Genomic DNA, 27,282 nt, shown 5'->3' on the forward strand with positions numbered 1-27,282 from the left:
CTTACTTGATGATCCTGTCCCTCGGGATAATAAACACTCCTTCCTTACTTGATGATCCTGTCCCTCGGGATAATAAACACTACTTCCTTACTTGATGATCTTGCTCTCGAACGTCTTGGCGCTCCTCCACTTGCGGATGCACTTCAGGCAGTAACAGTGGCAGCAGTTGGACAGGATGCCGGCGTCTCTCACTGGGGTTGGGCTTGTCGAACACCACCTCCATACACACGCCACACTGCATGTCCTTACTGCGCTGGATGGCAAACGACAGCTCCATGTCCTTCTCATGGGCCTCAATGCAAGCCTGAAGGGAAAAATAAAGGTATAGCTAACCACTATAACGCATTATGAAGCCTGAAGGGGAAAAATAAAGGTATAGCTAACCACTATAATGCATTATGAAGCCTGAAGAGGAAAAATAAAGGTCTAGCTAACCACTATAACGCATTATGAAGCCTGAAGGGGAATAATAAAGGTATAGCTAACCACTATAACGCATTATGAAGCCTAAAGGGGAATAATAGGAATAGTGACCGCTATAATGCATTATGAAGCCTGAAGAGGAATACTAAAGGTATATCTAACCACTATAATGCATTATGAAGCCTGAAGAGGAATACTAAAGGTATGGCTAACCACTATAACGCATTATGAAGCCTGAAGGGGAAAAATAAAGGTATAGCTAACCACTATAATGCATTATGAAGCATAAAGGGGAATAATAAAGGAATAGCTGACCGCTATAATGCATTATGAAGCCTGAAGAGGAATACTAAAGGTATATCTAACCACTATAATGCATTATGAAGCCTGAAGAGGAATACTAAAGGTATGGCTAACCAATATAACGCATTATGAAGCCTGAAGGGGAATAACAAAAGGTATGGCTAACCACTATAATGCATTATGAAGCCTGAAGAGGAATAATAAAGGTATAGCTAACCACTATAATGCATTATGAAGCCTAAAGGGGAATAATAAAGGTATAGCTGACCGCTACAATGCATTATGAAGCCTGGGGGGGAATACTAAAGGTATAGCTAACCACTATAACGCATTATGAAGCCTGAAGAGGAATACTAAAGGTATGGCTAACCACTATAACGCATTATGAAGCCTGAAGGGGAATAATAAAGGTATAGCTAACCGCTACAATGCATTATGAAGCCTGGAGGGGGAATAATAAACGTATAGCTAACCGCTATAACGCATTATGAAGCCTGAAGGGGAAAAATAAAGGTATATCTAACCACTATAACGCATTATGAAGCCTGAGGGGGAATAATAAAGGTCTGGCTAACCACTATAACGCATTATGAAGCCTGAAGGGGAAAAATAAAGGTCTAGCTAACCACTATAACGCATTATGAAGCATAAAGGGGAATAATAAAGGAATAGCTGACCGCTATAATGCATTATGAAGCCTGAAGAGGAATACTAAAGGTATATCTAACCACTATAATGCATTATGAAGCCTGAAGAGGAATACTAAAAGTATATCTAACAAATATAATGCATTATGAAGCCTGAAGGGGAATAACAAAAGGTATGGCTAACCACTATAATGCATTATGAAGCCTGAAGAGGAATAATAAAGGTATAGCTAACCACTATAATGCATTATGAAGCCTAAAGGGGAATAATAAAGGTATAGCTGACCGCTATAACGCATTATGAAGCCTGAAGGGGAGAGAGATAATAAAGGTATAGCTAACCGCTATAACGCATTATGAAGCCTGGGGGGAGAGATACTAAAGGTATAGCTAACCACTATAATGCATTATGAAGCCTGGGGGGGAATAATAAAGGTATAGCTAACCACTATAATGCATTATGAAGCCTGGGGGAGAGAGGAATAAAGGTATAGCTAACCACTATAATGCATTATGAAGCCTGGGGGGGAGAGATAATAAAGGTATAGCTAACCACTATAATGCATTATGAAGCCTGGGGGGAGAGAGATACTAAAGGTATAGCTAACCACTATAATGCATTATGAAGCCTGGGGGAGAGAGATACTAAAGGTATAGCTAACCACTATAATGCATTATGAAGCCTGGGGGGAGAGAGGAATACTAAAGGTATAGCTAACCACTATAATGCATTATGAAGCCTGGGGGAGAGAGATACTAAAGGTATAGCTAACCACTATAATGCATTATGAAGCCTGGGGGGGAGAGATAATAAAGGTATAGCTAACCACTATAATGCATTATGAAGCCTGGGGGAGAGAGATACTAAAGGTATAGCTAACCACTATAATGCATTATGAAGCCTGGGGGGGAGAGATACTAAAGGTATAGCTAACCACTATAATGCATTATGAAGCCTGGGGGGAGAGAGATACTAAAGGTATAGCTAACCACTATAATGCATTATGAAGCCTGGGGGGGAGAGAGATACTAAAGGTATAGCTAACCACTATAATGCATTATGAAGCCTGGAGGGAGAGAGATACTAAAGGTATAGCTAACCACTATAATGCATTATGAAGCCTGGGGGGGGAAACCAAAACAAGTTAACCACCAGAAACCATCACAGGGCAGTTAACAAAACAATGATGAAGTCATTGGTAATGGTTAAGTGTCTCCATTCTAGAACACTGATACTGTATTTATATACTATAAAGTATCTGACAGTAAAACAAGGAGACCGTAGTATATAAATACAGTATCTGACAGTAAAACAAGGAGACCGTAGTATATAAATACAGTATCTGACAGTAAAACAAGGAGACCGTAGTACATAAATACAGTATCTGACAGTAAAACAAGACAGTAGTATATAAATACAGTATCTGACAGTAAAACAAGACGACTAAGTACCACAGAGCCTACTGACGTTAAATCAGACTGCTCCATTGACAACGGCCTTTGACCTTGGTGTGTTCTGATGGAGGGGAGTGTGTTGACGGGACCGTTACCTTGGTGTGTGTTGACGGGACCGTTACCTTGGTGTGTGTTGACGGGACCGTTACCTTGGTGTGTGTTGACGGGACCGTTACCTTGGTGTGTGTTGACGGGACCGTTACCTTGGTGTGTGTTGACGGGACCGTTACCTTGGCGTGTGTTGACGGGACCGTTACCTTGGCGTGTGTTGACGGGACCGTTACCTTGCGTGTGTTGACGGGACCGTTACCTTGGCGTGTGTTGACGGGACCGTTACCTTGGCGTGTGTTGACGGGACCGTTACCTTGGCGTGTGTTGACGGGACCGTTACCTTGGCGTGTGTTGACGGGACCGTTACCTTGGCGTGTGTTGACGGGACCGTTACCTTGGTGTGTTGACGGGACCGTTACCTTGGTGTGTTGACGGGACCGTTACCTTGGTGTGTTGACGGGACCGTTACCTTGGTGTGTTGACGGGACCGTTACCTTGGTGTGTTGACGGGACCGTTACCTTGGTGTGTTGACGGGACCGTTACCTTGGTGTGTTGACGGGGCCGTTACCTTGGTGTGTGTTGACGGGGCCGTTACCTTGGTGTGTTGACGGGCCGTTACCTTGGTGTGTTGACGGGACCGTTACCTTGGTGTGTTGACGGGACCGTTACCTTGGTGTGTTGACGGGACCGTTACCTTGGTGTGTTGACGGGACCGTTACCTTGGTGTGTTGACGGGGCCGTTACCTTGGGGTGTGTTGACGGGGCCGTTACCTTGGTGTGTTGACGGGGCCGTTACCTTGGTGTGTTGACGGGACCGTTACCTTGGTGTGTGTTGACGGGGCCGTTACCTTGGTGTGTTGACGGGACCGTTACCTTGGTGTGTTGACGGGACCGTTACCTTGGCGTGTGTTGACGGGACCGTTACCTTGGCGTGTGTTGACGGGACCGTTACCTTGGCGTGTGTTGACGGGACCGTTACCTTGGCGTGTGTTGACGGGGACCGTTACCTTGGCGTGTGTTGACGGGGCCGTTACCTTGGTGTGTTGACGGGACCGTTACCTTGGTGTGTGTTGACGGGACCGTTACCTTGGTGTGTTGACGGGACCGTTACCTTGCGTGTGTTGACGGGACCGTTACCTTGGTGTGTTGACGGGACCGTTACCTTGGTGTGTTGACGGGACCGTTACCTTGGTGTGTTGACGGGGCCGTTACCTTGGTGTGTTGACGGGGCCGTTACCTTGGTGTGTTGACGGGGCCGTTACCTTGGTGTGTGTTGACGGGACCGTTACCTTGGTGTGTGTTGACGGGACCGTTACCTTGGTGTGTTGACGGGACCGTTACCTTGGTGTGTTGACGGGACCGTTACCTTGGTGTGTTGACGGGACCGTTACCTTGGTGTGTGTTGACGGGACCGTTACCTTTGGTGTGTTGACGGGACCGTTACCTTGGCGTGTGTTGACGGGACCGTTACCTTGGCGTGTGTTGACGGGACCGTTACCTTGGCGTGTGTTGACGGGACCGTTACCTTGGTGTGTTGACAGGACCGTTACCTTGGTGTGTTGACGGGACCGTTACCTTGGGTGTGTTGACGGGACCGTTACCTTGTGTGTGTTGACGGGACCGTTACCTTGGGGTGTGTTGACGGGACCGTTACCTTGGGGTGTGTTGACGGGACCGTTACCTTGGTGTGTGTTGACGGGACCGTTACCTTGGTGTGTGTTGACGGGACCGTTACCTTGGTGTGTTGACGGGACCGTTACCTTGGTGTGTTGACGGGACCGTTACCTTGGTGTGTTGACGGGACCGTTACCTTGGTGTGTGTTGACGGGACCGTTACCTTGGTGTGTTGACGGGACCGTTACCTTGGTGTGTTGACGGGACCGTTACCTTGGTGTGTTGACGGGACCGTTACCTTGGTGTGTTCCGATCGCTGGGCGTCGTTGGAGGGATGGAGCACCTGCAGTCCGCACATGTCACACACGTCGCCATGGAGATAGGCACAGTTAAGTCCGTAGCGACACTCCCCCATGGCGGCGTAGGGACACAGAGTCTTCCTCAACTCCTTATTGTCTACCGCAGGGTCTTTCTCTTGCTCCATCAGAGGACCCATCCTCATCCCCGACCCTTCAGACTTCACTGGGTCTAATGGGGGAGGGGAACGAGAAGAGAACGAAAAGGAGAGATAAGAGGTGAGAGAGCCAGACACACAAAGATACACCCTTATTAGGCGACATGGAAACATTCATTGACTTGGCTCCAACAAAATGTCGTCATTTATTTACCTCTTGGGTCTGGTGGTCTTATAAACCAACTTGTAAATAAAAGATGCTAAAATGTCCCAAAAGGAAACACTCTCCATCAATAAACCATCCTACAGGGAGAGAGGAGGGACAGACTGAAAGTGTCTTACTGAGTCACTGACAATACATCATGTCCCCCCCTACAGGGAGAGAGGAGGGACAGACTGAAAGTGTCTTATTGAGTCACTGACAATACATCATGTCCATCCTACAGGGAGACAGGAGGGACAGACTGAAAGTGTCTTATTGAGTCACTGACAATACATCATGTCCCCCCCTACAGGGAGACAGGAGGGACAGACTGAAAGTGTCTTATTGAGTCACTGACAATACATCATGTCCCCCCCTACAGGGAGACAGGAGGGACAAACTGAAAGTGTCTTATTGAGTCACTGACAATACATCATGTCCCCCCCTACAGGGAGACAGGAGGGACAAACTGAAAGTGTCTTATTGAGTCACTGACAATACATCATGTCCCCCCTACAGGGAGACAGGAGGGACAAACTGAAAGTGTCTTATTGAGTCACTGACAATACATCATGTCCCCCCTACAGGGAGACAGGAGGGACAAACTGAAAGTGTCTTATTGAGTCACTGACAATACATCATGTCCCCCCCTACAGGGAGACAGGAGGGACAAACTGAAAGTGTCTTATTGAGTCACTGACAATACATCATGTCCCCCCCTACAGGGAGACAGGAGGGACAAACTGAACGTGTCTTATTGAGTCACTGACAATACATCATGTCCATCCTACAGGGAGACAGGAGGGACAAACTGAAAGTGTCTTATTGAGTCACTGACAATACATCATGTCCCCCCTACAGGGAGACAGGAGGGACAAACTGAAAGTGTCTTATTGAGTCACTGACAATACATCATGTCCATCCTACAGGGAGACAGGAGGGACAAACTGAAAGTGTCTTATTGAGTCACTGACAATACATCATGTCCCCCCTACAGGGAGACAGGAGGGACAAACTGAAAGTGTCTTATTGAGTCACTGACAATACATCATGTCCATCCTACAGGGAGACAGGAGGGACAAACTGAAAGTGTCTTATTGAGTCACTGACAATACATCATGTCCATCCTACAGGGAGACAGGAGGGACAAACTGAAAGTGTCTTATTGAGTCACTGACAATACATCATGTCCCCCCCTACAGGGAGACAGGAGGGACAAACTGAAAGTGTCTTATTGAGTCACTGACAATACATCATGTCCATCCTACAGGGAGACAGGAGGGACAAACTGAAAGTGTCTTATTGAGTCACTGACAATACATCATGTCCATCCTACAGGGAGACAGGAGGGACAGACTGAAAGTGTCTTATTGAGTCACTGACAATACATCATGTCCATCCTACAGGGAGACAGGAGGGACAAACTGAAAGATCGCACAGTTCAAATCATAAGCTTTTCTTTCCACCGTGTCCGGCCACATGGCAGAAGCAGCGACGGGCACTGTTGGCATATCAGTGGCTCTGGACACACTAACCCTGACAGCAAGCTAAGGACATCCTGGCAGACTGGTACAAACTCAACCCTGTCAGCAAGCTAAGGACATCCTGGCAGACTGGCACAAACTCACCCTGTCAGCAAGCTAAGGACATCCTGGCAGACTGGCACAAACTCACCCTGTCAGCAAGCTAAGGACATCCTGGCAGACTGGTACAAACTCACCCTGTCAGCAAGCTAAGGACATCCTGGCAGACTGGCACAAACTAACCCTGTCAGCAAGCTAAGGACATCCTGGCAGACTGGTACAAACTAACCCTGTCAGCAAGCTAAGGACATCCTGGCAGACTGGCACAAACTCACCCTGTCAGCAAGCTAAGGACATCCTGGCAGACTGGCACAAACTAACCCTGTCAGCAAGCTAAGGACATCCTGGCAGACTGGCACAAACTAACCCTGTCAGCAAGCTAAGGACATCCTGGCAGACTGGCACAAACTAACCCTGTCAACAAGCTAAGGATACATCTGGGTCCCAAATGGCACCCTATTCCCTACACACACTGAGTGTACAAAACATTAGGAACACCTGATCTTTCCATAACAGACCGACAAGGTGAATCCAGGATGAAAGCTATGATCCCTTATTGATGTCACTTGTTAAATCCACTTCAATCAGTGTAGATGAAGGGGGAGGAGACGGGTTAAAGAAGGATTTTTAAGCCTTGAGACAACTGAGACATGGATTGTGTCTGTGTGCCATTCAGAGGGTGAACGGGCAAGACAAAATATTTATGTGCCTTTGAACGAGGTATGGTAGTAGGCGCCAGGCGCACCAGTTTGTGTCAAGAACTGCAACGCTGCTGGGTTTTTCACACTCAACAGTTTCCCGTGTGTATCAAGAATGTTCACCACCCAAAGGTCCCGTGTGGCTCAGTTGGTAGAGCATGGTGTTTCCAACGCCAGGGTTGTGGGTTCGATTCCCACGGGGGACCAGTACGGAGAAGAAAAAAAAATGTATGAAATGTATGCATTCACTACTGTAAGTCGCTCTGGATAAGAGCGTCTGCTAAATGACTAAAATGTAAATGTAAAATGCAAAGGACATCCAGCCATCTTGACAACTGACTGTGGGAAGCATTGGAGTCAACATGGGCCAGCATCCCTGTGGAACGCTTTCAACACCTTGTAGAACCCAGTAGGGCCCCAGTAGGGTGCCTCGTTGGTACCTGGGGTACTCCAGGAACAGGGTCGTCTACCCCTGGTGTGGTACCTGGGGCACTCCAGGAACAGGGTTGTGTGGTACCTGGGGTACTCCAGGAACAGGGTCGTCTACCCCTGGTGTGGTGCCTGGGGTACTCCAGGAACAGGGTCGTCTACCCCTGGTGTGGTGCCTGGGGTACTCCAGGAACAGGGTCGTCTACCCCTGGTGTGGTGCCTGGGTTACTCCAGGAACAGGGTCGTCTACCCCTGGTGTGGTGCCTGGGGTACTCCAGGAACAGGGTCGTCTACCCCTGGTGTGGTGCCTGGGTTACTCCAGGAACAGGGTCGTCTACCCCTGGTGTGGTACCTGGGGTACTCCAGGAACAGGGTCGTCTACCCCTGGTGTGGTACCTGGGGTACTCCAGGAACAGGGTTGTGTGGTACCTGGGGTACTCCAGGAACAGGGTCGTCTACCCCTGGTGTGGTGCCTGGGTTACTCCAGGAACAGGGTCGTCTACCCCTGGTGTGGTGCCTGGGTTACTCCAGGAACAGGGTCGTCTACCCCCTGGTGTGGTACCTGGGTTACTCCAGGAACAGGGTCGTCTACCGCTACACTAGCTGAACAACTGAGCCCTACATTAGTATGACAGTACACTTTATTGATGAGGAGTTTCAACTGAAAAGGTTGGTGCTCGCAAACCTCAGACTTCCCCAGAAATCACAGGGAGACAACATGGCTCTGGGGTTGAGAGAAGCTTTAGTCACCTGGGGCCTGAATGAGGACCAACCAGTGTGACAGGGTTGAGAAAAGATTTAGTCACCTGGGTCCTGAATGAGGACCAACCAGTGTGACAGGGTTGAGAGAAGCTTTAGTCACCTGGGTCCTGAATGAGGACCAACCAGTGTGACAGGGTTGAGAGAAGCTTTAGTCACCTGGGGCCTGAATGAGGAGCAACCAGTGTGACAGGGTTGAGAGAAGCTTTAGTCACCTGGGGCCTGAATGAGGACCAACCAGTGTGACAGGGTTGAGAGAAGATTTAGTCACCTGGGGCCTGAATGAGGAGCAACCAGTGTGACAGGGTTGAGAGAAGCTTTAGTCACCTGGGGTCTGAATGAGGAGCAACCAGTGTGACAGGGTTGAGAGAAGATTTAGTCACCTGGGTCCTGAATGAGGACCAACCAGTGTGACAGGGTTGAGAGAAGCTTTAGTCACCTGGGTCCTGAATGAGGACCAACCAGTGTGACAGGGTTGAGAGAAGATTTAGTCACCTGGGTCCTGAATGAGGACCAACCAGTGTGATAACAATCCCGATGTGGTAAAGACTACCTCGTTGAATGACTGGACCAGACAGGCTGCACCTTGCTATCGGGACGCGTTACACATGTTTTTAAGGCACTTTAACTTACAATTATAATAATCATTGTGTAATTATGTACAAGGAGGCTCAATCACAAGCTTCCTAGACACACTCACCCCTTCCACAATAGTACGGCTGGCCTGGTACAAACTCTGCCGCCATAACCCAGTCCCCTGCCCCTGATCCATGAGGGTTCTCTGGGCCGTCTGCCGACTCACCACCCGCTGATCCACTGGGAACGGGGGCTGGGGCGCTGGCGGTGAGGGACGTAGGAGGGAGAAGGGCGCAGGCGGAGGGCGGCAGCGACGGCTTGGGCACGTCTTCTTTAGAGTGTTCAAACCTGGAGGGAGAGAGAGGAAGGGAGAAGGGGGTGGGGGGGGTCAGAGAAAGACAAGAGAAAGAATCATTTAAACGATTCAATGGTAAGGTTTATCTAGGCCATCATCATAATGTCATCCAGGGAACTGAACTCATCTTACAACCTACTTTTTTATTCAAGACAAAGCTTCAAACCCACAACCCTGGCGTTGCAAGCACTATGCTTTACCAACTGAGTTACACGGGACCTCCTCCTCCTCCTCCTACGTTGGGATCCTATATAGATGTGTGTAGACTAGCACTCAGTTGGGATTCTACACACAGGTGTATAGACTACTACTGAGCAGTAGCAGTAGCAGCAGCAGCAGTCTACACAGGTATACAGAATCCCAACGTAGTAGTAGTTATAACATTGGAGTCCCACAAGGGTCAATATTAGGCCACCTTCTGTTGACCATCTATATAAAATGATCTCCCACTTGCTTGCCCACAAGTTAACATGCTGATGATACAGTTCTGTATGTACACTCAAAAACAAAACTAGTTAACAAGTTAACTAAAGCTAATGGTACATGTTTCTAAAAATTAATGACTAATTCTTAACCGCCATTTTAATAAAATTGACAAGATTGTACTTCTCTAAGAAATCCATTGATTGTTCCCAACCAGCTGTTCTTGTTAAAACGGGGGAGAATCTGAAAGTTGTGGTTAACTTCTCTCGGCATCATTTTGGACTCCAACTTGACATGTAAGGATCATGTGAAGGTGGTGGTGGTGGTGGTCAACACGGTTAAGTTTGGATTAACCAACTTTAGGTTTTTATATAAAAAAGGCCTTTCCTTCCTCTGGAGGTCTGCTGTGATCTTCTCACATCTGAGATAATGCCTCACATGCTGGTCACAAGCAGGAACTACTATTCTGAAACCAACTGAAATCACTCAACAATAAACAAACACTTCAGATTGTTGATAACAAACCAAACAGTTTCCCTCATGTCATATAACTTACAAACATAATTGATTTAAGTCTGGATAACTTCAAGCAGTATGTAGATGAATGCCTTGTCTTTAAGATCCTGCATGGTCTTGCCCCTCCACCCCTATGGCGGCATATCATGCTCAAGGAAAGCACCTTCAGGATAACAAGGGCAGTAACTAGAAGGGATTGCATTGTCCCTTTTCGACACAGTATTAAAAAAAAATATGAAAAATTCAAATAAATTAATACAAATATTTAAAAATTAATAAAAATATTTTTACAATTTAAAATTTTTTAAAAATGTAATAATTTAAAAAAATAAACAATTAAAACATTCGTTATTCTCCGTTAGAGCTACAATATACTGGAATGCAATGCCCATGGACTTGAGAAGCTGCATTGATTATTGTATTTTGTTTTAGTTATATTGAAAACATAGCTCAAATCTATCCAAACCTGTACACACGAGTACTGTGGTTCCTCATACGTAAGATGACTGTTGTTGTTGATGTCGTTAGAATGATATATTATTGGATGTAATGATATGTTGTATTGTTTTAGTCAGTATGTGTTTAGTGGCTGTGTAAAGGCCCTTACCTGCCCAGGGACTACGGCTGCTAATTAGCTTTTGGCTAATCCCGGTAAATTCACATAGCTGTTATATTGATTTATGTACATTGTCCCCTATAAATATAGTAACAGTCTACACAGATGTATATAGAATCCCAGCTGAGTAGTGTAGTACTAGTCTACACACTATATTACTCAGTTGGGATTCTATATACATCTGTGTAGACTACAAATAACATTTACATAACAGGTTTCTTCTCAGCTGTCACCATTAAAACAGAGTGTACAGACCACTGCTATGAAGGAAGTGTCAAGCTGGCAACATGAACAGCAAAGAATAATTCATTTAACAGATTTAAGGCATTTCTGTAGGCTGAATTTTACAGACGTCTTATCGAGTAATGAACTCTGACCTCTGGGGACTGGGTCTAGGTTTAGACTACAGCTGAATACCTCTGGGGACTGGGTCTAAGTTTAGACTACAGCTGAATACCTCTGGGGACTGGGTCTAGGTTTAGACTACAGCTGAATACCTCTGGGGACTGGGTCTAGGTTTAGACTACAGCTGAATCCCTCTGGGGACTGGGTCTAGGTTTAGACTACAGCTGAATCCCTCTGGGGACTGGGTCTAGGTTTAGACTACAGCTGAATCCCTCTGGGGACTGGGTCTAGGTTTAGACTACAGCTGAATACCTCTGGGGACTGGGTCTAGGTTTCTACTAGTCTACTTAGAGAACCAGACAGAACGTTTGCATTGGGCAAACAAGAGGTGCTGATGGGGGGGGAGAAAGGACCGGGGGGGACGGCTGGAGAGACAGGTGGGGATGAAGAACACATTAATAAAATGACTGAAGAGCCGTGGAATCACACCAACCAACAAGGGAGGTGGGCAGTCAAAGAGAACAGCGAAGAGAGACACTTATGCAATTGCCATGCAGGCCGCAGTTCTCTACATCCTGCCCTGGGGCTGCAGAAAGACCGACTGCATCCCAATTGGCACCCTATTCCCTTTATAGAGCAGTACTTTTGATCAGACCTATAGGCCTAGTAGTGCACTATATAGGGAATAGGGCTCTGGTCTAAAGTAGTGCACTATATAGGGAATAGGGTGCCATTTGGGACCCAGAGAGAGAACGCCACAATAGCTCCAGGACCCGGTAGTTCATCTACAATAAAGAGCCCACAGAAGAGCCCTTTCTCTGGCTGCCCCTTCTCCTGTCTAACCCCCTCGCTCCTCCTCTCCACCTCCCCTCCTTCCTCCACCCTTCTCCTGTCTAACCCCCTCGCTCCTCCTCTCCACCTCCCCTCCTTCCTCCACCCTTCTCCTGTCTAACCCCCTCGCTCCTCCTCTCCACCTCCCCTCCTTCCTCCACCCTTCTCCTGTCTAACCCCCTCGCTCCTCCTCTCCACCTCCCCTCCTTCCTCCACCCTTCTCCTGTCTAACCCCCTCGCTCCTCCTCTCCACCTCCCCTCCTTCCTCCACCCTTCTCCTGTCTAACCCCCTCGCTCCTCCTCTCCACCTCCCCTCCTTCCTCCACCCTTCTCCTGTCTAACCCCCTCGCTCCTCCTCTCCACCTCCCCTCCTTCCTCCACCCTTCTCCTGTCTAACCCCCTCGCTCCTCCTCTCCACCTCCCCTCCTTCCTCCACCCTTCTCCTGTCTAACCCCCTCGCTCCTCCTCTCCACCTCCCCTCCTTCCTCCACCCTTCTCCTGTCTAACCCCCTCGCTCCTCCTCTCCACCTCCCCTCCTTCCTCCACCCTTCTCCTGTCTAACCCCCTCGCTCCTCCTCTCCACCTCCCCTCCTTCCTCCACCCTTCTCCTGTCTAACCCCCTCGCTCCTCCTCTCCACCTCCCCTCCTTCCTCCATCCTTCTTCTTCTTCCTCCCTCCTCCACCTTCTTCCACCTCCCCCTCTTCTTCCACCCTCCTCTACCTCATCCTACTCCTCTAGCCCCCCTATGGAATAATGAGGGCTGATACATCATCATATGGACTGACCGGAGGAATGTCCCTTTACATACCAACAGCAGCAGCACAACGCTACACATGTTCAAGTCCTCTCAGTGGGCAGGCTAGTAGTCAAATAAATACTCTGTATGGGAAAAGTACAAGTTATTACCATATCCATCCAGACAGCTAAACAAAACACATTCCCTTTAAGTCTAGTTACATAACAACAACAGCTCAATGCTACACCGGTTCAGGTCTAAGCCATCTCAGTGGGTAGGCTAGAAGGCAAATGCTCACAGAGTCAGCAGCCTATGGATGGACTATGTAAATCCTTGTTATTACCATACATCTAGGCTAGACAGCTAACAAAAGCAAATCGTGTGCCATCCCAAATAGCACCCCTTATTCCCGATATAGTGCACTACATTTGATCAGGGCCCTGGTCAAATGTAGTGCACTAAATAGGGAAAAGGGTGCCTTTTGGGACTAAACAGACAGTTGACCTGGGGGTATGCTAGCAGCGGTAACTATGGGATGGTAACTATGGGGATGCTGCTAAAAGCAGATAAATAGGGGAGACGCTGTCTGAACGAACTGGTTGAACTCATGTCTGGTTTAAAACTCAATGAGAAGTCCACAAACAACTGTGGTGAGAATGAGTTCAGTGAGATTTCTTAGGATGTGATGTAGGCTAGGACTCCCACGCTGACGGCATAGCCTGCACTGTGCTTCCTGGGTCTCATTGATTTAGCCTATTGTTTAAAAAAAAACGCAAATAGTAGTCCATTTAAAAATGTTCACTAGTACCCGTTAGCCCATACAACTCTCACTTCACATAACAATACATACGATTACTCAAGTGAGTATCTCAACTCGGCACAATTAAAATGTTCTCTCAGTGTGCCATTTCAGGGCGACCCGCATTTTTCCTTCTCACAACAAAGTCTCACATTTCAGTCTCAATCCCATTTCCCAGCCTGTCATTTTCTTTTTAAAAACGGATAACACCATGAAAGGCCTTGCTTGGGCAAACTTTCCTAGGAGTAACAACATCACAGCATAGAAATGCAACCCAAGATTATTTACACAGTAAGAGACATTGTAGGGAAGTTTGACTTTCTCAGAACACAATGTAAATATGGGTGTTTGATTTGATGGAGTGTTTGAGTTGTTGGGTAATTGTCATGTTGACCTAGCTAGCCTAGGTCAGTTTGGGTACTCTTACCCACTCCTAACGGTCATTGTAACGCCAAACCATAGGAGTTGGCAAGACCACACAAACATCTGGGACCAGGCTAATGTTTTACCTTTTAGTCATTTAGCAGAAGCTCTTATCTAGAGAGAGACTTACAGTTAAGAGCATTCATCTCCAGATAGCTAGGTGGGACAACCACATATCAGTCAGTACATTTATCTCCAGATAGCTAGGTGGGACAACCACATATCATAGTCAGGACATTCATCTCCAGATAGCTAGGTGGGACAACCACATATCAGTCAGTACATTCATTAGAGGTCCACCGATTATGATTTTTCAACGCCGATACCGATTATTGGAGAGAGAGAGAGAGAGAGAAAAGGCGATAACGATTCAAATCGGCCGATTTATTTATTTATATATAATGACAATTACAACAACACTGAATTAACACTTATTTTAACTTAATATAATACATAAATAAAATCTATTCAGTCTCAAATAATGAAACATGGTCAATTGGTTTAAATAATGCAAAAACACAGTGTTGGAGAAGTAAAAGTGCAATATGTGCCATGTAAAAAAGCTAAACGTTTAAGTTCCTTGCTCAGAACGTATGAAAGCTGGTGGTTCAATATTCCCAGTTAAGACGTTTTAGGTTGTAGTTATTATAGGAATTATGACGCGTCGACTATTTCTCTCTATACCGTTTGTATTCCATATACCTTTGACTATTGGATGTTCTAATAGGCACTTTAGTATTGCCAGCCTAATCTCAGGAGTTGATAGGCTTGAAGTCATAAACAGCACTGTGATTCAAGCATTGCTAAGAGCTGCTGGCAAACGCAGTAAAGTTTAAATGAATGCTTACGAGTCTGCTGCTGCCTTCCACCACTCAGACTGCTCTATCAAATCATAGACTTCATTATAATATAACAAAAAACGAAATACGAGCCTTTGGTCATTAATATGGTCAGAACCGGAAACCATCATTTCGAAAACAAAACGTTTATTCTTTCAGTGAAATACGGAACCGTTTCGTATTTTATCGAACGGGTAACAACCCTAAGTCTAAATATTGCTGTTACATTGCACAACCTTCAATGCTATGTCATAATTACGTAAAATTCGGGCAAATTAGTTCGCAACGAGCCAGGCGGCCCAAACTGTTGCATAAACCCTGACTCTGCGTGCAATGAACGCAAGAGAAGTGACAATTTTTCCCTAGTTAATATTGCCTGCTAACATGAATTTCGTTTAACTAAATATGCAGGTTTAAAAAATAAATACTTCTGTGTATTGATTTTAAGAAAGGCATTGATGTTTATGGTTAGGTTCATTCGTGCAACGATTGTGCTTTTTTCACAAAAGCGCTTTTGTTAAATCCTCACCCATTTGGCGAAGTAGGCTGTGATTCGATGATAAATTAACTGGCACCGCATTGATTATATGCAACGCAGGACAAGCTAGTAAACCTAGTAATATCAACCATGTGTAGTTAACTAGTGATTATGTTAAAGATTGATTATTTTTTATAAGATAAGTTTAATGCTAGCTAGCAACTTACCTTGGCTCCTTGCTGCACTCGTGTAACAGGTAGTCAGTGTGGTGGCTAATTTCCGCATTACCAAATGAGGAGTTACAAACGCACCAGTCCGAGTTAAACTACATCTTTAATACTTAAGATACTTTTGCAAAAGTTCTTGACCCCACTAATGCATTCTCTCGAATGAACCAGGAAGGTGATTACAGAATGGCTACAGGGATCTTTTATAGCAACGATACCCCCTTCAACGTACATTGACAAACCACAGATACTTAGTAACAGTTCACAAAGGTTAAGTTTTGTATGACAGATATCAATAAAACACATCAGACAGTAACTGCTATGTCAACAGGATTAATGGTATAGCCCAGTATCTGGTCTCCTTAGAACCGTCCCTCCCTGGTACGGTATTGAACAGAACTATTTCATCCAGTGGCATATATCAATTGTCAACTCTAGATACTCCCATCTCAAGCAAACCCCCTCTTGACCCTACTCCTGGACAGGCTCACTGGAGGGAGTGAGCATCTAGGCCATATATTATCACAGGATAAGTGTGAGATCTAAGAGAGAACATACAAGGGTCCATTTACTGCCATAATCCTCCCCACAATAAAGAAAAGGAGGGAGTGACTTGCTCACAGACATTGTGGAGACAAGTCATTGGTTCCCCAGTAATCACGCCATCCCTTCACATGGTTTAAGAAATAGGTAAAGACACATTCCCATGACGACAAGTCTGACCTCTCCCCTCTCTGGGCCCCAAGTGTCTGAGACCCAGCTAAGGTAGACGTGCAACTGACAAGACACCAGAGTCCAATGGACAATTTCTAATGATAAGTACCTCAAATAAGCATATTATACTAATAAAACATCTTAATTATCTATGTTACCCAACTAATTCTGATTCGTCCACGACGTCAGCCTGCCACGCAGTCTCCTCGTGAATTGCAATGTAATCGGCCATAATCGGTATCCAAAAATGCTGATTACCGATTGTTATGAAAACTTGATACTTGATACACTTCTAAAAGCCTGCATCACACCATAGCCTGCTGAATTCACAAGAACTTTCCTTTAATTTTGGGCACAAATGAAAAACGTGGCACTGACTCACCCATGGATTGATGTTTCAGCATCGTTTGGCGTTCGACGAGCCACATGGACGTGCAGTTACAAGCCTGCTGGAGAGTTAGTGGCAGGTGGACGAGCAATGTCCACCGTCATAGTACGGATGAAGCCTGACCTGGAATGTGAAGCTAACTGAAGCTGGTAAGGTTTTCTAAGCAGATCTATATTGCTTCATGGGATACAGGCTGATATGATATCCCATTGCTAGGGCCCTTAATGACCTCTAGCCTGGTTGATCCCGGTATAGGCGCGTGCGTGCAAGCAAATTGAACATGTTGATATTAGGAAACCGCTGTGGCGTTCTTAAGTGTCAGAAGATTCCCCGGAAGAGAATTCCACTATACAGCCTGCTAACTGTTTTCAGAAGCAAAGCTGACTTACCAGTCACTGACTGCACTAAACATACTGTATCATACTGCCGTCTCCGTCAATACTAAACATACTGTATCCTACTGCCGTCTCAGTCAATACTAAACATACTGTATCCTACTGCCGTCTCCGTCAATACTAAACATACCGTATCCTACTGCCGTCAATACTAAACATACCGTATCCTACTGCCGTCTCCGTCAATACTAAACATACCGTATCCTACTGCCGTCTCCGTCAATACTAAACATACCGTATCCTACTGCTGTCTCCGTCAATACTAAACATACTGTATCCTACTGCTGTCTCCGTCAATACTAAACATACCGTATCCTACTGCTGTCTCCGTCAATACTAAACATACCGTATCCTACTGCCGTCTCCGTCAATACTAAACATACCCTATCCTACTGCCGTCTCCGTCAATACTAAACATACCGTATCCTACTGCCGTCTCCGTCAATACTAAACATACCGTATCCTACTGCCGTCTCCGTCAATACTAAACATACCGTATCCTACTGCCGTCTCCGTCAATACTAAACATACCGTATCCTACTGCCGTCTCCGTCAATACTAAACAAACTGTATCCTACTGCTGTCTCCGTCAATACTAAACAAACTGTATCCTACTGCTGTCTCCGTCAATACTAAACATACCGTATCCTACTGCCGTCTCCGTCAATACTAAACATACCCTATCCTACTGCCGTCTCCGTCAATACTAAACATACCGTATCCTACTGCCGTCTCCGTCAATACTAAACATACTGTATCCTGCTGCCAATGGCCTGCATCTAAGATGTAAACACAGCCTTTTGATCGGCTGTCAGCGTGTTAACTAAAGTTAGCTCCCAAAGACTGAAATAAGATATCTGTTTTTAGTGCACTTGAAATATGCAGAATGCAATACGAATGGTCTATATCATTCTTGGCATCTGACCGCAAGGCGCTACAGAGGGTAGTGCGTACGGCCCAGTACATCACTGGGGCCGAGCTCCCTGCCATCCAGGACCTCGATACCAGGCGGTGTCAGAGGAAGGCCCTAAAAGACTCAGCCACCCAAAGCATTACTGATGCAGGATCCTGAACAGCTTCTCCCCCTCAAGCCATAAGACTGATAAATAGTTAGTTTAAGATGCACTATGCAGACGTCGCTCAGTCATTTCCTGGTTACAAAAAATTACAATAGTTCACTTAATTTCAGTTTGACACAAAACAAGCAAGCATAGTGTAGAGAATCATTGTTCCATCTAAACTACTGAAATATATTTTCCATTATCAAAAATATATCTTTCTTTTTTCAGCTATTTCGAAGCTAGTGTACAAAACCGAAAGGAAAAAAAACTTAAAATTTAACAGGAAGCATAGAAATAGCACACATAGAACAGCTCTACCACTTTAGACTTGCTTTCAATGAGCTTTACAGAGCTATAACACACATTTCTATGTGAATTTGGGTTGGGTCGCCTAAAGTGACACATTGCAGCTTTAAATATTTAACCAAATAGCTGGACGATCTGCACTGACCCTGTTCACACAAATTTTGTGTATATAGTCAAGTTGCTATTACCCATTGACTCTACTGTTACCCCCCCCCAATGTGTATATAGTCAAGTTATCATTTCCTATATTATTTTATGAGTTATACTTTTGGCTATTTTTCTTTCTCTCTACATTGTTGGGAAGGAACCGTAAGCAAGCATTTCACTTAGTCTACACCTGTTTGTATTTATTATGGATCCAGACTTCCCGGGGACCAGCTAAATGAAGGCAGTTAGACTGTTTTCTTTTAGTTTGTTTTTTTAACATTACATTCACAGATTTCACTACACACTGACAAAGCATGAAGCATGTGACGAATAAAAATGTGATTTATATGAAGAGGTAACTCCGTTTATCATTTAGAACTAATGCATTGAACGCCGTTTACAGTTGACAAGCTTGGTCAACGTGACCGGCTCGGGATGCTAGCGTTTCATTAGCTAGCTCTGTCAGTGAATTCAATGTTTTAAAAAGCTTTGGTACGACTGTCTGCATTCCAGTAACTAGCAGCAGGCTTGAAAGAAACATTCAAATCATATCATTTGAAACCCAAATAAAACAACGTAGATTAGAAAGATGGGTATCATGTAGGCTACAAATGGGAGGTTTAAAGACAGGTGCATATGCATATTAGCCAATACATACGCCATAGCCTACACATACAGCATACCATGCAATACAATCTCCTCTAAAAGAAAAACAGCTGTACAATGTGCTCTGAAATAAGATGACCAGAGATTGATTTCTAAAACCAGATGAGTTCTCCAATAGCAGCTGCCCAATACCATGGTGGTCATGTATAATGCTGGATGTATTGGACTATAAGGTATAGAGAATGATGAACCAATACCATAGTGGTGATGTATAATGTATTGGACTATAAGGTATAGAGAATGATGAACCAATACCATAGTGGTCAGGTATAATGCTGAATGTATTGCACTATAAGGTATAGAGAATGATAAACCAATACCATAGTGGTCAGGTATAATGCTGGATGTATTGGACTATAAGGTATAGAGAATGATGAACCAATACCATGGTGGTCAGGTATAATGCTGGATGTATTGGACTATAAGGTATAGAGAATGATAAACCAATACCATGGTGGTCAGGTATAATGCTGGATGTATTGGACTATAAGGTATAGAGAATGATAAACCAATACCATAGTGGTGATGTATAATGTATTGGACTATAAGGTATAGAGAATGATAAACCAATACCATAGTGGTCAGGTATAATGCTGGATGTATTGGACTATAAGGTATAGAGAATGATGAACCAATACCATAGTGGTGATGTATAATGTATTGGACTATAAGGTATAGAGAATGATGAACCAATACCATGGTGGTGATGTATAGATGTATTGGACTATAAGGTATAGAGAATGATAAACCAATACCATGGTGGTGATGTATAGATGTATTGGACTAATATAGAGAATGATGAACCAATACCAAAGTGGTGATGTATATGGATGTATTGGACTATAAGGTATAGAGAATGATAAACCAATACCATGGTGGTGATGTATAATGGATGTATTGGACTATAAGGTATAGAGAATGATGAACCAATACCATGGTGGTGAGGTATAGCTGATGTATTGGACTATAAGGTATAGAGAATGATGAACCAATACCATAGTGGTCATGTATATGGATGTATTGGACTATAAGGTATAGAGAATGATGAACCAATACCATAGTGGTGAGGTATATGGATGTATTGGACTATAAGGTATAGAGAATGATGAACCAATACCATAGTGGTCATGTATAATGTATTGGACTATAAGGTATAGAGAATGATAAACCAATACCATGGTGGTCATGGATAATGTATTGGACTATAAGGTATAGAGAATGATGAACCAATACCATAGTGGTCATGTATAATGTATTGGACTATAAGGTATAGAGAATGATAGAGACTGTAGGATTATAGAAAAAGCTGTTGGCGTATTAATGTTGGGAGTTTGAAATAATGTTCAGTGAATGTGAGTATATTTAGGTGGTTTAAATTATTATTAACTTTCCTACTTAATGTTTTAAAAAAGTGGACTGTGCTAAAATCTTGCTAATCCAGTCATTATTGTACCGACTACGACGGTGAGAGACATGTTTTAGATAACGTACGTGTCATGTATCTACCATCTTGTCGGCAGGGTAGCCTAGTGGTTAGAGCGTTGGGCTAGTAACCGAAAGGTTGCAAGTTCGAATCCCCGAGCTGACAATGTACAAATCTGTTGTTCTGCCCCTGAACAAGGCCGTCATTGAAAATAAGAATTTGTTCTTAACCGACTTGCCTAGTTAAATAAAAGGTCAAATATGTATATACATTCCAACACCATCACAAATAGTGATTCACCATGTATGAGTACAGAGACAAAATAGAAAATGTCTCAGGCAGTATTTGACGTATCTAAATAAAGTGTAACCTACTAATCCATGTCTAGATAGAGAAGTGGCGTGTTGGGGAACAATCTTACAGTCCAGAAATGACAGCTATACCATCTATGGCAAAAGCATTGGTCTCTGCTGGAGACAGAAGAACTGTCAACACAGGCTTTCAGTATTCCCCCGACCTCTCTGTAGGAACATTCATGTACCCAGGCACCAATGGTGTATGGAAAGGATCCCACCCTGGTCACTGATGTAGATGACCGATTTTAGAGAGAGAGACAAGTGGCTTAGCAGAATGCAATCTAAAGCTTGTGTGGTCTAGACACAAGAATTCTACCATCTAGGGCTAAAGTTCCTGACGGGGACAATACAACTCTACCATCTAGGGCTAAAGTTCCTGACGGGGACAATACAACTCTACCATCTAGGGCTAAAGTTCCTGACGGGGACAATACAACTCTACCATCTAGGGCTAAAGTTCCTGACGGGGACAATACAACTCTACCATCTAGGGCTAAAGTTCCTGACGGGGACAATACAACTCTACCATCTAGGGCTAAAGTTCCTGACGGGGACAATACAACTCTACCATCTAGGGCTAAAGTTCCTGACGGGGACAATACAACTCTACCATCTAGGGCTAAAGTTCCTGACGGGGACAATACAACTCTACCATCTAGGGCTAAAGTTCCTGACGGGGACAATACAACTCTACCATCTAGGGCTAAAGTTCCTGACGGGGACAATATAATTCTCATCATGACATGTTACAGTAAGTAGTACAATGATCCGTTTGTCACCTGTTAAACTGATTTTATATTGAATTTAATCTTTGATATGCTCAAACAAGCATGTGTAAATGTTGTTGGTGCTCTTCAACTCTAAAATGCACTAGATTGTATAAGACAAAACCTACAAATAAAAAGACAACAGGCAAATGCATTTGTGGTTTCTCCTCAGAGGTGAGTGAATAAGCCCATGCTTGGTGAATAGCAGTTGGTTGATCTCTGAGAGAAGGACACAGGAGAGCTGAATAGATCATGAGAGACAAAAGTGAAAGAAAATCATCACCACAAAGGAATGTAGTTTGTGAGCTATAAAACGAACATCCTGACAGTCTGAGGCAGGGTGCTCTGCAATCATCTTACTATTGACAGGGATAATGTGGCATTTCTTATTTGTTAGTATGAATGAAATGAGTTAGTCCTGCCTTGATGACTGTATAAGATTTACACTACTTGTCCTATAGATTTTTGAAGTCTTAAATTACTTGGAATAAGTGATAACTAAAAGGCTCCTTGTCCCAGATTTACCTGCTAGCTAGCGGTAAAGCTATCTGTTCCTGCTAGCTAGCAACATATCGACTTGTTGTAACTAGCAAGCTGGCTACATTACTACAGTTGATGCAATCTAAGTTGGGAGTCATTTTACAACTTGCATAGATGGTATCACATTCCTATAACTAAATAGATGACAAATAATTTTAAAAAGTATTTACCTGATAGCAGTTTGTCAGACGGTGGTCTCGCGAGCGGTCTCCAGCTGTACTACCTTAAGTACGGATTACGTGATTGGCAGACGTAGTACCATGGATAGTACACAAGTTCTGATTGGTTTACAGTTTAGTACTCCGTGGCATTTAGCTGTCCAGCTAGCGAACGTAAGTACTTTGAAATAATGTGCAAGAATTGACTTTGCCAAACAGAAATGTGTTCAGAATAAATAAATATACACAAAAGGTAAACCCAAGCTCCTCCCTCCACAGTAGTGCTGAGTGGTTAACCAACATTAAGGTTGATTATTATTCTTCTTTTTTTTTAAACGAATTGACCGACATTGATTCAATTACTTGAATTCCATTTCGTTCTGGTATTTGTGAGCCCAACACAGTTTCTCTAGAGAAATCAAATAATTTGAGAGAAATCAAGTTAGGAACGATGTAGGATGCTGGAAGTGGTAGTTTTCATTAAGCAAATATTCAACCTAGTTCAGAGCAGAAACGTGGTAATAAACTACAATGACCATAATTCATTGTGCCATTTTTTTCCAGCTCAGAGAGTGATCAGAGAGGAAGAGGCGAAGCGAGAGGTTTTACTCTTGGCAAAATAAGCACAATGACTTTCTATGGGCTTATTTTGGACCTAAGCTTGTCACCTGCCTTCCTGCTTTTGTGACAGTGACTGCAATTGTTAGGGTCTGAGACATGAGCATCTCATCATTGTTTACAGATCTCTGGACGGATACACTTTTTACACCTGCTACGTTGGGTTAGATACACTCAGACCACATGAGAGAGAAACTTACACAACGACAAGAGGGACAGAGACAGTTTGTGAAAGTATACCTCATCTACTATGAAGAACTAGTAAAATGATTGTATGGCTGCAGAGCTGTCTGACATAGGCAGGCTGACTACAGACAGTACAGTATGGGCAGGACAGAAAGTTAGATGGCCTGGCTGGCTGGCTGCTACTGCCTGAACAGAGATGATCAGGCTACTTTAAGGAATGAAAAGTAAATCACCAAATTAAACCCCAAGTAAAATACAAAACTGAAATATTCATAATTTCATTGTTGTCTACTAAATGTGGAACTTAGAGACAATGGAATGTTTTTAATGTTTTGGCAATTGAATGTTCACTATTTTTGGCTTTGGAATTTCCATTAAAAAGCTTTAAAATAATTGTAACACCATTATTTCATAATGTATTTACTGTAAATAGCTGAACCGACCTCAAAAAGCACCAAATCGCTCAGCACGACTTGGCAGAGCTCTATTAATCTCAAAAAGTAAAGCAGATAGCTTGCTATTGCCCACCACTTACAAGACACATATTAAACACTTGAAATAAGCTTTACCTGCACCGGTCCCCAAACACACAGTTTCCTTTCTGAAAGAACTTGCAAATCATAGCTGCAGCTGGTTGGCTGGTGTTAAGATCATGGGAATATCGACAGTTGGTGCCTTCTTTGCAAAGCCCATGCATGAAATACCTGCGAATAACCAAAAAACTAAAGTCACACAGATGATTTGAAATCTGCTCTGTTGAAATACCTGCAAATGGAAAGACAAAATGAAAAATGTCTGCTAAAGTTATTCCACATCGATTACAACAAACAAACAGCCTGAATTTAGCTTTTGAACCAAACAATGATGCTCGTTGTAAAACGTTATTGTGGGAATATGAAGGGTAGCAACAATTCTTCCTGTTATCAACATTTTATTTTTGATCACTTGCGACAAATAAGACCTAATGATACAAATATCTCAGGAGCTTTGACTCAATATTCCACTACAACTAATATCCAGCGGAATTCACAGACCAGTGGATAGCTAGTAAACAGACTAGCAATATTACCAAACTGGTGTTGACGTTTATGACCAATTTCAGAGTGTAATTAACTAGCTAACATTAACTAACAGAGTAAACACTCCCTGGTTTATATCATTCTAGCTAGTTAGCTGGATGTCTCTACCGCATTTAAGCTTTGGTCGAGGAATGAGAGCTCTGCGAAATATCCAACCATATTACAACCCCCCCGGAATCATTTCAGTGTTTAGCTGATGAATATTACCCAACCATATTTAACAATTTGATGATGTTAATGATATGAATTCAGTGTGTGTTTGCCGCTGGTTGTCCGTGCGTTTTCCTTTCGTGTTGCCATTGCGGATGTTACTGTCTTTACTTTGAATCGTATGGAGAATAGCTCTCTAGCTAATGGCTCAACTGCAGGACGAATCCGTTTACCATCGGCTGGCTGGATCACAACAAACACAGCTGGGCTTGCTACGGGAGCACAAAAGACGGCGTTGGAAGTCTCTTAACAAACGGCCAAACCCCGGCGTTTTGGTTACAAACCATGGACAACATCAATATAGTTGTGCTAAATTGATCCCCGGGTCTTGTCCTACCTGCAGGTGACGTGTTTGGTCCAGGCTCCTGTTATTGCTGGAGCCGCTGTAGCTGCTGCCTCCGCCATTGCTGTTATGTTGAGGTTGAAGCCCAGTACCCGGATCTTCCGGAAAGTCGAGCTCCGAATCGGGAATCTTCGGAAAAATCGACGCTGCTGCTGTTTCTGTGCTTGTGACCTGTAATGAAGCCCATGCACCGACCTACCGCCAGAGGGCACGCCAGAGCAGCAGGATATTTCAGACAAATCAATCAAATAATCTGAACACAGATAGAACAATGAGCCAGATATTTTACCCGATGTATACATGTGAAGCATCCGGTTGGGTCAAATATGGTGATGAGAGGAAGGCCAGTGGACGGCAGTGGAGAAGATCGAGGGCGAGATTATGCAAATGTTCTCATCTATGAATAATTTGATCTCAATACAGTTTTCTGTTACCAAAACTAGAATTTGTTACGAACAGAGAGGACCAAATTTTGTTGATTTTACCCTTTGCCAAAGTTGTAAAAAATGTTGTTGTTTAGGAGCGCGCTTCACAGAGTAGGCGTTCCCTAACGGAAATATGCAAATAATGTTAAAATGCACCAATAGTATCTAGCTAGCTTGGATCTGCTCCCTGCTTGCTTGTTCCGCCCACTATGACTAATTTATTCCCATCGGAAACGACAGTCTGGTATATCTTGGGTCAGTTGTAAAAATCTTTGATTCACATTATGAGGTCATAATAAACTGACAGAACAGATATGCTGTTATGCAAATGCAACATCACATCCTGAGGTGTGCAGCGGTCTAAGGCACTGCATCGCAGTGCTAGAGGCGCCACTACAGACCTTGGTTCGATTCCGGGCTGTATCACAACCAGCTGTGATCGTGAGTCCCAGAGGGTAACGCCAATTGGCCTAGCGTCGTCCGGGTAAGTGGAGGGTTTGGCCGGGGTAGGCCGTCATTGTAAATAAGAATTTGTTCTTAACTGACTTGTCTAGTTAAATAAACATTTTTTTTTTTACATCGATTGCGTAATCACCCATCGTTATCAGAATTTATACAAAGTCATTTAAGAAGTAGACAATTCATTATGATGTAGTTGTAACACTATCTATGTGTTCAGAGAACTAAACGGAGCTCAAATCAACTACTCTGAATGAAAGAACAGGCACAAATGCCTAGATTCTCATAGCTACAGATTCCAACACCAGATAATGTGAGTTAACCACATTTCTTTGGTATCCATTATTATTTACCTTTATTTAACGAGGCAAGTCAGTTAAGAACAAATTATTATTTTCAATGACGGCCTACCAGGGAACAGTGGGTTAACTGCCTTGTTCAGGGGCAGAACGACAGATTTTTACCTTGTCAGCTCAGGGGATTCGATCTTACAACCTTTCGGTTACTTGTCCGACACTCTAACCGCCAGGCTACCTGCCGCCAGGCTACCTGCCGCCAGGCTACCTGCCGCCAGGCTACCTGCCGCCAGGCTACCTGCCCTACCTGCCGCCAGGCTACCTGCCGCTAGGCTACCTGCCGCCAGGCTACCTGCCCTACCTGCCACCAGGCTACTTGCCGCAAGGCTACCTGCCGCTAGGCTACCCGCCCTACCTGCCGCCAGGCTACCTGCCGCTAGGCTACCTGCCGCCAGGCTACCTGCCCTACCTGCCACCAGGCTACTTGCCGAAAGGCTACCTGCCACCTGCCGCCAGGCTACCTGCCGCCACTACCTGCCGCCAGGCTACCTGCCGCTAGGCTACCTGCCGCCGGCTAGCCAGCCCAGGCTACCTGCCACCAGGCTACCCTGCCGCCAGGCTACCTGCCACTGTTACTACCTGCCACCAGGCTACCTGCCGCTAGGCTACCTGCCCGCTACCTGCCGCCAGGCTACCTGCCGCTAGGCTACCTGCTACCTGCCACGGCTACCTGCCACTAGGGCTGCTACCCGCTGCCACTAGCCCTGCCAGCTACCTGCCACTAGGCTACCCTGCCGCTAGGCTACCTGCCCTACCTGCCGCTAGGCTACCTGCCGCTAGGCTATCTGCCTACCTGCCACCAGACTACCTGCCGCTAGGCTACCTGCTACCTGCCACAAGGCTACCTGCCACTAGGCTACCCTGCCACTAGGCTACTCCTGCCACTAGGCTACCCTGCCAC

The 27,282-nt window shown here is 44.7% G+C and overlaps 1 non-coding gene and 1 pseudogene across 1 annotated transcript; one reads left to right on the plus strand and one right to left on the minus strand.

Annotated features, from left to right (window-relative positions):
* Positions 1-87: 87 nt before the first annotated feature.
* Positions 88-25,323, minus strand: LOC106609808 (probable E3 ubiquitin-protein ligase makorin-1; annotated as a pseudogene).
* trnag-ucc (transfer RNA glycine (anticodon UCC)) lies at positions 7,563-7,638 on the plus strand. The gene has a single exon. It is a non-coding gene; the product is annotated as a tRNA-Gly (tRNA).
* Positions 25,324-27,282: the final 1,959 nt, after the last annotated feature.

This window comes from Salmo salar, chromosome ssa07, assembly GCF_905237065.1.
Source record: "Salmo salar chromosome ssa07, Ssal_v3.1, whole genome shotgun sequence".
NCBI lineage: Eukaryota > Metazoa > Chordata > Actinopteri > Salmoniformes > Salmonidae > Salmo > Salmo salar.